Raw genomic sequence first — 14776 nt, 5'->3', positions numbered from 1 at the left:
AATACTGACGTTTTTGTACGCAATGAACTGGTCCTTCCATTTAGAAAATGTTGGGTTTATGTTTTGAAAACTACTTGGGGACATTTTTGGACATTAATGATTACGTTGATTAATGAAAGGAAGGTTAGCGGCAATTAAACCCGCGTACGTGTTATATATTGCGGAAAAGAAAAAATATTTCTTTTTTTCTTTGAAAAGTGAATATATATATATATATATATATATATATATATATATATATATATATATATATCTATATAGGGTTGAGTTCAACAAAGAATCACCCTATGTATAGAGAATAAAGAAGAGATCTAAGCCATCAAAACCACTACATCTAGCGGTTATAATTAAATCTGTATCCCAATTTTAATTACAAATTAAATTGAACAAAATGATAATATTATTAAGAAAAGGGCATAACGGTGACTACATTTTGGGTTAAAAACTGCAAGTCCTAAAATCCCTCCTCACGTTCATCTCTCTCTCTCTCAACCTCGAAGTCGTCTCTCACCTTCTCTGCAAAATCACTAGCCTCTTTCTCTGCAAATCTCGACGTTGAAGACGAGATTTGGGCTGAAATCAAACAGGTAATGCGATTTCTATTCTGGTTTTTCTATTCGAATTTATTTTTGAATTTTATGGGCTTTGAATCGATTAATTTTGTTGGGTTTTCCAAAACAAGATCGAAATTTTTAGTTGGGTTTTTGTAATCATGTTCGAAATTTGTTTTGGTTGGATTTTAGATGTTGGGTTTTTGAAATCATTAAATTCTTCATCTTGTAAATATGTAGAATAAAAATTATTGCGAGAAGTAAAGTAATTGGCTTGCCCGTGATGTGCTATCTGTTTCCTTTAGATGTTGTGCTCATCCATGTTTGACAGCTGAAGTTTTTGATGGGTCTATGAACAAAATCTGGAATTGTATTAGATGTGTATGTTTCCTAAAATTAAAGATCTGGAATTTGGGAAAATTGGGAGAATCCTCTTCAATGAATAATTAGATGTCCTTTCTGTTCATTTAGAAATTGTATTATGTTCATTAAAAATTATATCTTGTTCATTTAGAGGATTGTGCAAACTTGGAGGAGGTGACCTTCATCGATCGGGGTTTGAGGGTTTGGCGGCGAAATCGACTCTGATTTGTTGAATAAATTTAGAACGCAAAATCTAGTCTTTTGCAGGGTCAATCGACAAAATGCATAATTCGCGATCCGCCATGAAATTCGAGAATGGGGAATTATTGTGAGAGTAGGAGGAAGAAACACACCTTATCTTTCTATTTTTCTATTTTATTTTATAAATTTGTTCCAGCTCCATTGTCTAGTCTTTGGCCCTAATCTGCACTGTTATTTTCTTATCATCAAATTTAATGATCAATTTGGATTTTTTAGGATATTCATGCGTTTAGTAAATCTGAATATATCTGTTCATTTAAAAATTGTGTTCTATTCGTTTATATATTGTGTTATGTTCATTTAGGGCAGGAAGCCTCTCGAGGTGATATGACAGAGGAATTCAATGAAACGAAGTCTCCGAGGGATATGAAAAGCCACAACACGCACACAACGTCGAACACTGTCATAGCAGTAGTGAAGAACGCGAGCCTGCTCGGATCTGCTGGACTTTTGGATGATACAAATATTTTCATTTGGATTTCTATTCATTGAAAAATGATATCTTGTTCATTAAAAATTGTATTTTGTTCATTGAAAGGAATATGTTCATTTAAAAATTGTGTTTTGTTCAATGAAATATGTTCTGTTCATTTAGAAAGTGTACTCTGTTCATTTAGAAATTATGTTTTGTTCATTTACAAATTATGATTCTTCATTACATAATATATTCATGAATAATATACTTTATTCAGTGTAACATTTTTATCATTCATACTTTGTGAGTAAAAATTGTGTTATGTTCATTTAAAAATGATGTTCGTTCATTGAAAAATTGTGTTTATTCGTTACGTATTATATTTTTGGAAATATTATTGATATATGACTTGGAATTCAAATAATATTTAATATAAAATGTTTCGAACAAATATAAAAAAATTACGAACATCTAAATAAAATATTTGAATTTATTTTGCTGACATAAAATATTTAACTTAAATCGTTTCGAACAAGCTTAAAAAAATTACGAACATCTAAATAAAATATTCAAATTTATGAATAAGCACACTAACCTACTGAAATAATACTAAACAGCTTCAAACATATAACTGAATAACATGTAAAATTTGTTGATTATATTTAGATTGAACCTGAACATGAATTCAGCAACATTTTTAATATAAAAACAAATTGTAAAATAATGCACGTAAGGGACATAATTATCAAAATAGAAATGGACAAAAAAAACTGAATCATTTGTTCATTAAAATCTTGTTGATGTAGTCGAAAACAAAAAATAAAAGACCTCCACTTAAATGCAAACAACTAAAATGAAAAGAAAAATGATAAACTAAGCGAGTAAAAATATATGCTATAATTACGTATAGGATAAAAATATGAAACAGGAAATATGGGATATACCAAATCTTTCATCTTCGAAAATGATATTTTCGGTTACTAGAATATTGATAATGACTACTATAGCCTTTTCGAAATTAAAATGGTAATTAAATATGGAAAAGGCATGGCCATGTGATTGAGATTAATGAACGGTTTAGATCACTTCTCTCTTCTCTATAAAAGTTAGCTTCTCTGTTGAACCTTTCTCTATATATATATATATATCCATTTTGGTTTGATTATTAAAATCTCCATTTTTTAAAAAAAATGAACCTGAGTACAAAGATGTTCAATAATATTTATCTATATATAAGCTATATAAATTAAAAGAGCATTGTTTATAAAATTTGGCTTAATTATTAAAATCTCCATTATAAATTAAAAGTACTACTAATATTAAGAGTGAATTTTGAAAATAGCCACTTTGAAATAATAAATTTAAAAACTGGCCACTAGGATAAAAGAATTTAAAAATTGGCCACACTTACAATTTTACCCTTCACATAATTTTTTTTAAAATTATCCACGAATGCACAACTAAGTCGAATTCACAACTAACACTAATTTTGGTTGTGAATTCAAGCTTTAAAACTTGAATTCACAACTAGAAATAATGTTAGTCGTGAATTCAAGTTTTAAAGTTTGAAATCACAACTAGAAATATTGTAAGTTGTGAATTCAAGGTTTAAAACTCAAATTCACAACTAACATTATTTCTAGTTATGAATTAAAACTTTAAAATTTGAATTCACAACCAGCAATAGAGTTGGTTATGAATTCGAGCTTTAAAATTCGAATTCACAAATAACAGTAGCAATTCAGCTGTGAGTTCATCAAACTGGTTGTGAATTCTAATTTTTAAACTCGAATTCACTAAACCAACTAGCTGTGAATTCAAGCTTTTAAACTCGAATTCACAACCAACACTAATGACTCAGTTACGAATTCATCAAGCTGATTGTGAATTCTAGTTTTAGTTGTGAATTCATAGGAAATTCAAGAACATTAAGTTGTGAATTCATAGATCTGGTTGTGAATTCAAGAACATTAAATTGTGAATTTATAGATCTAGTTATGAATTCAAAAACATTAAGTTGTGAATTCATAGACCAGGTTGTGAATTCAATAACATTAACACTACTGATGAGGGGAAAAGTACATGTAGAAAAATATGATAACCGGAGTCCCGAACTAGTCCTGAAACATAGCAGACCAGAAATGACGAGAAAGGTACCCACGGAGATACCGGCCCCTCAAAGAAGCTCCTAGGCTAATCAACAAGGGGTTTACGAAGGAGAAGATTAGAGCTGAGGAGATTTAGGGCGGAACACAAGCATAGTAGAATTAGCCTAATTCGCGCTCGTCAAGCTGTTCGCGTCCCGTACGAAGATCTACACCTAATCAAAAATAGCTCTGATGGAGAAAGTGGGCAGAGCTGAACATAAGACGAGACCCCATTGCTGCCGCCTCGCAGAGTAGACAAAGGACCGTCGACAATATTCTGACACGCCCGAAAAGTTGTTGAACGGAATCATTCTCCTAACTACCGCAAAGCGTGTGCGATAGTGCAAATGGATCCATTTACCCTTTGTATACCTTATAAATAGAACTTTCCTCTTCAAATGTAGGGACGACGAAAACATGAAATACAACTACTCATTTTTTCCGATTTTGTTCTCCCTAAATTCCTCTCTAAGTGTTCATACAGCAGGTAAATACTTAATCTAAAAATATCCAACTTAAAAAGAGCTCATCAAATTGGCGCCATCTGTGGGAAACGAATCGAATTAAGACGTGATGAGGGTTTCCAAACGTTGCTCCCCCAGATTATTTGACAAAGTTCTCGTCTTTGTTAAATGATTCTTGGGTGAAAGAGTATATATTCTTTGCTTGATTTTTCACATGTGTTCGGATGATTTGTTGGTGGGTTGTACTCGTGTTTTATTATAATGTTAGGATCTTAACATGAACGAAAACTACCTTCGTCAGTTTTTACGTGCATTTAAATGTTGTTGGTGGGTTGTACCCGTGCTTTACTATGTCCAGAAAGTTTATTTGTGTTTTCTTTCCGACGTGATATCACGTGTTCAGAGCCATTATCCAATTTTAAAGGTGACGTACATGCTCTCCCATGACTGAGTAGTGGTTATAGGTAACCCAGTATCTCACCGCTTTATTTGCGGCTGAGATCCGGTCATCTTCCTGGGGTTTCTCATGTTTTCTCTGCCCCGACATTTTGTTGTCGGAGATAAGGGCGGAAGGGGTTTTTTCTCAATGGATCTCTCGGAGATCCTCCCTGATCTAATGATTCATATGATCAGTGTAGTTGTGAGAGGATACCACCATAATATTTACGAGACATCGATTATTCTTTTGCAAGTCATGGAAAACAATAACGTCACCAAAAACCTCATGAGGGAATTTGCAGGGGAAGGCGAGGATCCTGACACCGCTGCTACTCTGACAAATGAGGGCCTCTGCGTCGGTGAGGCTACACCTACTGGCCCCGCCAGACCTTTATTTCCAGGGCTTCCAGTTACTTCTATGGTACAGGGATCAACTTCGCAGGGGACAAAGCTGATCAACGTCACTATGACTGAACAAATGTTGTCCTTACTAAACTATGCGTGTATGAGATAGATGATGGGGGTCCCCATGACTCCCCTGGGTATGGGCATTTCAGGGCTGATAGCTTCAGCGCAGATCAATCCAGAAATACCTTTAACATGCAACCCGCCAGGTTTACTGTAGTAGCCCGCTCTTTTATTTATGATTAGGACTAGTAAATGCGATATTTAAGTATTTCATCCTCCAATGATGTTAATACAGCTGAGATTCTGAATTAGATATTTCCACGTGAGATAATCGTAATTTATTCATTGAGCAGACAATGATTTATTTTTCCAGAATGATAACTGACTTAGCGAAGTCAAGTTATTAATTTATATGCTACATAATATTATTTCTATTTATTATTGTTACTTGAGTATGGATTTAATTCCGACTTATAAGAATAAATTAGATGTTTAATTATGGAGTCATTATAACGAAGCGTCGTTATTAGCATAGCTCGAATTGGATTTACAGATACACGATGATATCAAAACTCGGAGTTAATATTACAGATGCATAAAGAATACAAGTGATAAGGATTTGTTCCTAGTTACAATACAACTTTTACTCCTACTACATAGCTAGTACAATCATCACTCACTTCCTATTTCCTACTCACTACCTGCTAACAAAAGAGAGGAAAATAAAGAAAAAGAAATGTGTGCCGTGTGTGCAGAATAGCTGCAACAGCAGCCTTCACCTCCATCTGCACCAAGCCACTCCCTCGGTAGATGATACCCTGAGGACATCCTCCCTAAGGATGTGTCCTAAGATTATGACACTTGGCAGGTTTGACAATGACAAATAGAAATTACATTCCAATTCAATCCCCAATCATTCTCATATTACAACAAGCCCCAACAAGACTCTAATTTATACAGAAAAGCCCTCATATAAACTCAAAATTCAAAATTTATATGCAAAATATTAAATGGCCCAACATGCTTCCGTAACCACTTCACTTGATCACCGCGTGTATATGTGTCATGCCATGCCTTTGGATAATTCTTCCACGCCCAATGCATAAATCAAGACTCCCGAGCATCCCGGGAAATCCGTGTCGCGCCTCGTGCATCTAAAGAAGGCGTTAGACATCTGCCGTCGTAGGACGTCGAAGATACTCGGCACCGTATGCCCGGATGACAGCTTTGCAGAATCTCTTTAGGCATAGACTCCTCGTCGTGTCGGCGACATTGAGGTACTGGTCGAAAGTATCCGCACTGACGCCGATGGCTAATTGGCGGATAGCCACCATGCATTTCTACAAAGGCGTGAGAGAGTCCCGACCTCGTGCATCATGGCTCATCTGGAAGTAACTATCTTCTCCTTGCACAACATCGACGATGCGCAAGAACAACACCTTCTGCATCCGAAAACGACGTCGGAAAAATGTAGGCTCGTACGTCGGATTGTCGTTGAAGTAGTCTTGCATAAGAGGTAAATGGGAAGCCTCACGATCACGGTAGACGTAAGACCGGTGATGAACAACACGTTCCGGGTCCGGTTGGGAGTACATTTTAGCAATCAATTGTTTCTGCAACTGGATCTCATCAATGATCTCTTGCGCTACGTCGTCGGACGAAGACGGACGGAGTATCATCGAACCATTCAGCCATTTTTGGAGGAAGAGAATATGAAAATGTAGTAGAGAAAGAGAGGAGGGTTGAAGGAGAAAAACTTTTGTATGTGTGAATGAAGAAATGGGGAGTATTTATAGAAAGGGGAAAAAAGTTTATAGAGCTGTTGGAACCAAAAAACAAAAAAGGGAGAAAAAAATCGACTACATAGCCGTTTATTTCAAATTTGATTTTTTTTTAATGGAGCGTGCATCATACGCGCGAAATTTACAAGCAATCAGGTCTTACCCGATAAATCGGGTAAACCTCGAGTCTCTCTTTGCCACAGTGGCTTACTCGATCAGTGGGTGACTCGAGTGGGTGAGATCGAATCACCCACTCTGAGTGCTCTAAGAGTCGATGTAGCTAGATTTAGGAAGACAATGCTTCAATCACTTAGCCTAGTTACTAAATGAAATCGATTTATATTAATTATTGTCTATTTTGGCCTCATTGCTTTGTCAAATACTTTATTAATTCAAGAATTTGATAATACAATTTTAAGTCCTCTTTTGGTGTCCAAGATGCGAAGTTGTTTCATTGATACAACCATCCTACACATGCTTATGGCATATATATAACATTAAGGGTGCGTTTAGTTTGATGAAAAATGAGAGAAAAAGTATATTTTCACTTATTTTTCATTATTTTCACATCTTTATTATGATGGAAAAAATTTCTCCGGACAGGGTGAAATATTTTCTCGGACAGCCCATTTTCACTCATTTTCTCTTCAATGTTGGATAATATTATCCTAAGGTAGGAGTGTGAAAATATTTTATAACATTTTCTAATCTGTCAATCAATAAGTAGAAAGAAAATTGTAGTATAAGTTTCATATAAAAGTAAATATAAATGCAAGTAATTATAATAAAAAAAGGTAAATTTCTGAACATTAAGAAATGTACCTCAAATTCTACTTGTGCTGATTCCTGTTTCTGCTTGATCCTTTAATAGCGCCTGCTGCTATGTATGGCTTCAATAATGACTCTGTCGGATGTAAATGAATCAAATAATTTTGGTTCGATTTGGTATTCGATTCGAATTTTTGATATTTGTTCGCTATTTTATTTAACACGCCGCAAGTGTACGGGTGCAATTGTGTACAGTAGCAAGCAAGGTCGTATTCCACAGAGACTAATTATTATCAATTCCTATCCTAAATTATTCTACTCTATCTGGACAAACGAAATTAAGAGTTTTTGTTGTAAAGAACAAAATAAGTAAACAGCAGGAAAGAAAATAAAGCAAGCTGTGAAACAGAGAAACATATAAGAGAAGATTTCCCAAGGTAAAGGTTTCAACAGATTCTCCTAACTAACATGTTCAATTCAATTAATAAGATTATTCTTAAGGCAATCTCAAAACTAGTCTATACCCACTCCCGTGGCATACAAACCGTTGATTACATGCAAGGCTACCGTCCCCGGATCGCACTTCTAACATGCAACTCCTAAAAGCTCATAGGATTAACGCCCTCACAAATATCAATTCCCTTTAAAATTAAATATATGTGTTCTATGTTCTTAGTTCAGGTAATAATTATCATCTCCCGATCTCAAATTAAAACCTATGATTATGCTAAATTGGTGGCCAATCAATAAAGCAAACAATTGTAACAAGAACATAAAAAGGAAAAACAATCTCAATTAATTGAATCAAACAGTCAAAAATTCAAATCATGTCTACTCCCTAAACCCTGAGAAAAAGGAATTCTAGCCACACATAAACATATGACTAAAAATCAATATCTCAATAAAACTGTAAAACATTCAACAATAAAACCATAGTCAAATTGAGAATCTTCAGTTCTTGCTCCAATGGTGTTCTCCGTCTTCTCAAAGCTCTCCAAAAGATGTAAAATATGATAAAAGATGATTGGGGAATAAGTTATTGGATGGTATTTATATGCCCTAGGTCTTCAAGCTCCAAAAATACTCCAAAATCGCGCTTTAAGTGAAAAAATCCGGAAACTGGGCGAGAAAACGGCGTCTCGCGCGGCCGCGCGCCGAGACCGCATGACCTCGCGCGGCCTGCTCGCGCGCTCCTCCAGCAAGCTCTGCTCCATCGCGCGGCTGGGTCGCGCGCCTGGACCGCGCGACCTCGCGCGGCCCTGCGCAGTGATTTTGTTTTGGCTCGTTCTCCCTCATCTGAACTCCGATTTACGAACCGTTTACGCTCACGAACTCCTCTCGAGATGAACTAAAACTTGTACTTCAGCCAAATCTTCCAAATTCTGCTTCATTATTTCTGAAAATTCGTTCAAACAACGAGCAAGTGACAAGTTCTTGACCATAAACTAATATAAGCTCAAATAAATCAACAAACACACAAAATCCTCATAACTAAACATCAAAAATGACACACGAAGAGGTAAAAATGCATGTTCATCAATATTCGAATACAGAATTTTATGATTCGAATATGAATACAAATACTTTTTGTGATTCGTTTAGTTATCGAATACGATTCGAGAATCACGATATTCGAAAATATTCGATAAATATATATATACACACACAGGGGCGGATCCAGGAATTTTGTTGGGTGGGGGGCTGAACTTGCACGGGGGTTCGGGGGCGGTAGCCCCCGGGAATTTTTTTTGGGATATAATATATAGTAATTAATAAATAATTGTTTTTTTGTCATTAGATCAACAACAATAATAAAAACCTACAATAGTTTCATTCATTACCATATCTATTACATTACAAATAATCTATGAATAGACACTTGGCGAACCCGAGCTAGTAATTGTGGAAATAATAAATAATCACCTGGCCCAAAGTTGATCAATGTTGAATTGGGAGAAATTATTTCTCGGATCAAGACACGCCATGCATCTAAGCAAATTAGTGCTAGCTTCGGAAAACCGAGTGTTTAGCTCTTGTATTGTTAGATCAACAACCTAAAATATTAACAGAGTATTTAGTTTATTATTAGTGTTAGCTTTCAGTCTGTCCCGTTTGTATTTCTTAACAGAGTATTTAGTTTATTATTATTTTTAATTTCTATATTAAAAAAAAATCAAAATTTGGGGGGGGCTCTAGCCCCCCCTAGCCCCCTGGATCCGCCACTGTACACACACACACACACTAAAAAATAAATAATAAAATAGATTTAAAGTAAAATAAATAAAAAATACTAATATTTATTAAAATAAAAGTGAATTACAATAATAGCATTGTTGATAGCATTCGCATGCTTGCTTTATTTATTCAAATAATTCTAGTCAATTGAAGTGCTATGACGTACTTCTATTTATTGAAGTGTTATATAAGAGTTCTTATTGATGCTTGCTTTATTCAAATGCTTACTTATGCTATCCAAAATTTTGAATATTAGGTTTGTATTATAATTTGAGAGTTGAATTTTGAAACAGAAGAATATTTTTAGCATATATATTATTGAATTTTTAAGTAAATGTAATGTGCGTGATCTCCATATTATTTAATTTTTTTTATTAAAATCGCAAATTGGATATATTCGAATTAAACTAAATAGTAGGAATTTTCGAATAAAATATTCGATTTAAATTGTATAACATACACTTGTAAAAAATTTAAACGAATATTCGATTCGATTCGAGTATTCGCGAATCAGTATACGAATCGAATACGAATAGTAAAATATGATTCGAAAGATATTCGAATGTCGATTCGAATAAATAATTATTATTACGAATATGAATCGAATCCAATGATATTCGATTCGATTCGTTTCGTTTACATCCCTACCCAGAGGTGAATGTAAAAAACAAAAACAAAAAAATAAATAAATAAATAATAGGATTTGTTGTGTCCCTTCATTTTGATAAATAACGATCTGTTTATTATTTTTATTTTGTTTGTTTGTTTTTTATGGTGAAGGGATGCTGATCATCGAACACCAAAATCACTAGATCAGCAATGACTGAGCAATTTGATGTAGTTTCTGCACTAAAAAAATAAAAATAAAAATAAAAAGCTGAGTTCGGAAAAGTTAGTGCGAATTTATGATAGGAGCATAGTGAGCAGATGATGAGAGAAAAAAAGTTATCTTTAGGAGTATACAAATTTGTAGATAAGTTTGTTTTCGGAGAACTATTATAATCCTCTTAAAAAATTAAATAAAGTTAGAAGTCAAGCGTATTTCTAATAATATTACACTAATATTTTATTAATTATGTTATAACAATAAAAATATTAATGTGTGTTGACTAATGAAGAAAAGAATCCACAACCTAAGATATTTTATTATAAAAATCTATCCATCGATGAAAAACATAAAAATAATATTAAATATTAAATAATGTACGTAAAACTTAAGCAACAAATTTCTTATGGAAAGTATATTTACAAAAGAATCGGTTTTTAGACTAGTCATACAAAATAGTGAAAATCAATAATTGTCCATTAACTATGATTTATTGAAATCATATTTGTAGATTAGTCATACAAAATAGTTATTTATTTTAAATATAAATTTTAATTATTGAGAAGCATTTAAATGATGAAGTCATTTAAAATTTTATGATACGTCAAATTTATGAATCGGTCTAGTCGCCCTCCTATTTAGACGTATGACTTTATAATTAAGATTCTACTTTAGAAATGGAAATTTTATAATCCCACAAATTTTATTTAATTCAATTTTGGGCCATAAATAAATACTTGTGAAGTATTTTGGGCCACAAATTTATTTTTTCTTAGTTGACTTTTTAATTTTTAAGATGAGAGTTACATGCTTTCTGGGCCTTACCATCTCATTTTCTGAAATTCATCAACCAAACCGCAATCAGCAGCAGATCTCTCCTTTATGATAACTAGCACTTCCACTCGTGCGATGCACGAACATCAAAATTAAAAGATATATTATTATTATAGACAATCATAATAAATATATAAATATTTTATACACGAACATGAATAAAAAATTGTAAATTTTTAATGAAAAATAAAAAATAAAATATTTGATTTTTTTTTCATAACTTATTCGTTTTAAATTCATTTCTGATGCTTTTTATACTATATTAAATTTAAGATGCATATTGAATATTTTTTCATTAATCAAAATTGACAATATTTAGAAAGGAATTAAAATATAAAAATAAAAGAAAAAGAAAAAAATAGTAGAAAAATTAGTGGGAGAAGAGATTAAAAAAGACAGAGAAAGAGAAAGAGAGGATAAATGGAGGAAAGAAACTCCTCTTTTATATATTATATAGATTCCCCTAACGCATCAGATTTCTCTTTTCTGATTTTTCCTATGTACTTGAACCGGTAAAAAAATTATTAAAAAAAATTATGATAAGAAAAAATAAAAAAATATTATATATTTTTATTTTTTATTATATGTTTATTAAAGATGAAAATGTTAAAAAATATTGAAAAATAATTTTTTTTATCACGTGTTTAATAGAGATAAAATATTAAAAAATATTGAAAAATATTTTCATACCACGGAGCTGATAGAAAAAATATTCCACAAATTATCGAAGAAAATTTTTATATCATAGTACACAGAAAAATATACATTTTTTTCTCTTTTTTCATCAAAGTAATTGCACCCTAAAATAGTACCCCCTCCGTCCCAAACGAAATGTCCTATTTCTTTTCGGCACGGAGATTAAGAAATGTGTATAAAGTAGATAAAGTGGGTTGGTGAAAATTATTTAAATATTAAGTATAGAGAGAGAGTGTATTGCCAAAAAAGGAAACATGACATTTCGTTTGGGACAGCCCAAAAAGGAAAACAGGACATTTCGTTTGGGACGAAGGGAGTAGTACATAAAATTTCTATTAAACTCATTAAAAATAAATAAGAAAGCTAGAATGACAGAGAAGAATTGAGATGAAATTGGGCGAGGGGCTGCTGAACCCGAAGAAGAAGGTAGCCAGGTATGCGAAGGTGCCGCCGAGTGCAATAATGAAGAAAGGCAATATACACTCTGTTTCGTTATAATGAACGTCACAGTGACAACATCAAGTGAATAAACAAGAGCTACTACTTTATTAAGTGGTTATCAGGTGGATTTTCAAAACTCAGAATTTGAAGTGAGCACTATTTAATGATGTTTATATTAATGAAGTTATATTAAAGTAATTGACTTGCCAAAAGTTTTATGATCAGCTTGTATGTTACCATCTACGAGAGATAGACGATATCAGCCCTATATATGTTGAATCGATTGAGATATCAGTAAAGATTTGTGCACATAGTTGTAACCGTGAATCATTGAGCGGGTTGGCTGGTCACTGTGATCAGGAGCCTTCGAGATGATTACTGTGTTCAAGAAGGAGACCTACTTCTCAATACTTAAAGTTATATGATGCATAGATATGGTACATACATGTTAGTTGCCTGCAGACATATATGAAGTTTATGATGTTATGATGATTATAAAGAAGTTTTACAGTTTTGCATGCACAGGTTATTTAAATAAAATTCATGGGTGATGCTTGAGATGACAAGTTCAATATATAGCTCTAAGAGCAAGCTTTTAAGTTATTTTGGCATGTGCCCATTGAGTACTTTTTGGTACTCAGCCCTGCATATATATGTTTTTCTAAATATGCAGGTTAAGTTGTGATGCAGATGGAAGCGAGCCGAGCAAAGCCTTTGATGTATATGTATTAAATTAGGCTCAAGATTTCATGTCTTCATACATGTAATCCACTTGAGTTATTCCGCTGCAACACTTATTATATTTTACTTTGTCGACGTGTTGTAAAGATTGTAAAGTAATAACTTAGAGAATTGAGTCACTTGATAGTTAGACAACTTGTTGTGGTGTTGTTGTAAGTTGTCTACTAATGAACTTTTAAAAGTGATTTGCTTATGATTATTCAATATTGTACTCCCTCCGTCCCATTACAAATAACTCATTATTTTTTGACACGGAAATTAAGAAATGTGTAATTAGTAGATAAAGTGGATTGATAGAAATTATTTATATTAGGTATAGAGATAGAATATGTTGCCAAAAAAGGAATGAGGCATTTGTAATGGGACATCCCATTATAAAAAGTGGAATATTTGTGATTAATGGGACGGAGGGAGTAGTAATTTATTGTTAAAGCTGGTTCATTATTATTATTATTGAAACCTCCTTTTTTTTCCATTTTCTTACTCCCCTCCCTAGTCACATTTTGTTAGTTTAGGCCAGGCTGTGACATATATATTACAAATGACATTTTTAATAAAAGCAAATGATATTTTTAATGTATGCAAATAATATTTTGTAAATGATCCCTCTATCCACGAAAGAACTTTTTAGGAGGGAGTGACACTTGTTTTAAGAAAAATATTGTTGAGTGTATTAATAGTGGAGAAAAGGTTGTTGAGTGTATTCGAAATGGTGAAAATGTGTTTTAATTAGTATTGAGAATGGTGAAAATGTGAAATGTAAGAGTAAATGAGATATTTATAAGTTGTGAGGTATAGTCCAAAAATAGGTAGGCGGAATTCCTTTGTGGACGTCCCAAAAAAAAAAGTAGCAAGTTCTTTCGTAAACGAATGTATTATTTTTTATAAAATGAAATGATATTTTGAATAAAAATTAATTATATATTACAAATGTCATTTTTAATGCATGGAAATGATACTGTTGAATGAAGTCGAGAGACAACAACTTAAAAAAAATTGGTCGAAGCGAACCGGGCCGATCCAAGCCCAGACCAGTCTGAAGAGGAAGATTATTTCACTACAAGTGGGATTCAAACCCACGATCTTGTGGAGACAAGACGCAGGTTCAAACCAACTAAGCTAAGTGCTCAGTTGGAAAATATTCCTAGCCATTATATGTCTTCCTTACACCATGAACGAAGACAGATATATTAATGGCTAGATATACATTCTAACTGCATGATGCGACATGTTGCACACACATTGTTGTGATTATATTTATTCTTGACAAATATACTATACAAAGATGATAAAATAATAATCCTAGCTATACTTCTGAACGCCAGTACTGTTTTTGCCTGTTCAAACTAGCAGCAAAAATTATTACATGCAAATCAAACCTAATCAGCATTCTAGTTCTAGCTAAAT

The 14776-nt window shown here is 33.0% G+C and overlaps 1 long non-coding RNA gene across 2 annotated transcripts; it reads left to right on the top strand.

Annotated features, from left to right (window-relative positions):
- Positions 1-306: 306 nt before the first annotated feature.
- On the top strand, positions 307-1773 carry LOC130986262 (uncharacterized). Of its 2 annotated transcripts, XR_009089223.1 has the most exons (3): positions 416-587; positions 1066-1248; positions 1480-1773. It is a non-coding gene; the product is annotated as an uncharacterized LOC130986262 (long non-coding RNA). The 2 variants fall into 2 exon arrangements; XR_009089222.1 differs by lacking the exon at positions 1066-1248 and having other exon boundaries at positions 307-587.
- The last annotated feature ends 13003 nt before the right edge of the window (positions 1774-14776 follow it).

Source organism: Salvia miltiorrhiza, chromosome 5, assembly GCF_028751815.1.
Source record: "Salvia miltiorrhiza cultivar Shanhuang (shh) chromosome 5, IMPLAD_Smil_shh, whole genome shotgun sequence".
Lineage (NCBI taxonomy): Eukaryota > Viridiplantae > Streptophyta > Magnoliopsida > Lamiales > Lamiaceae > Salvia > Salvia miltiorrhiza.
Note: the sequence above shows the minus strand (reverse complement) of the source record. Positions and strands in the feature narration are given on the sequence as shown.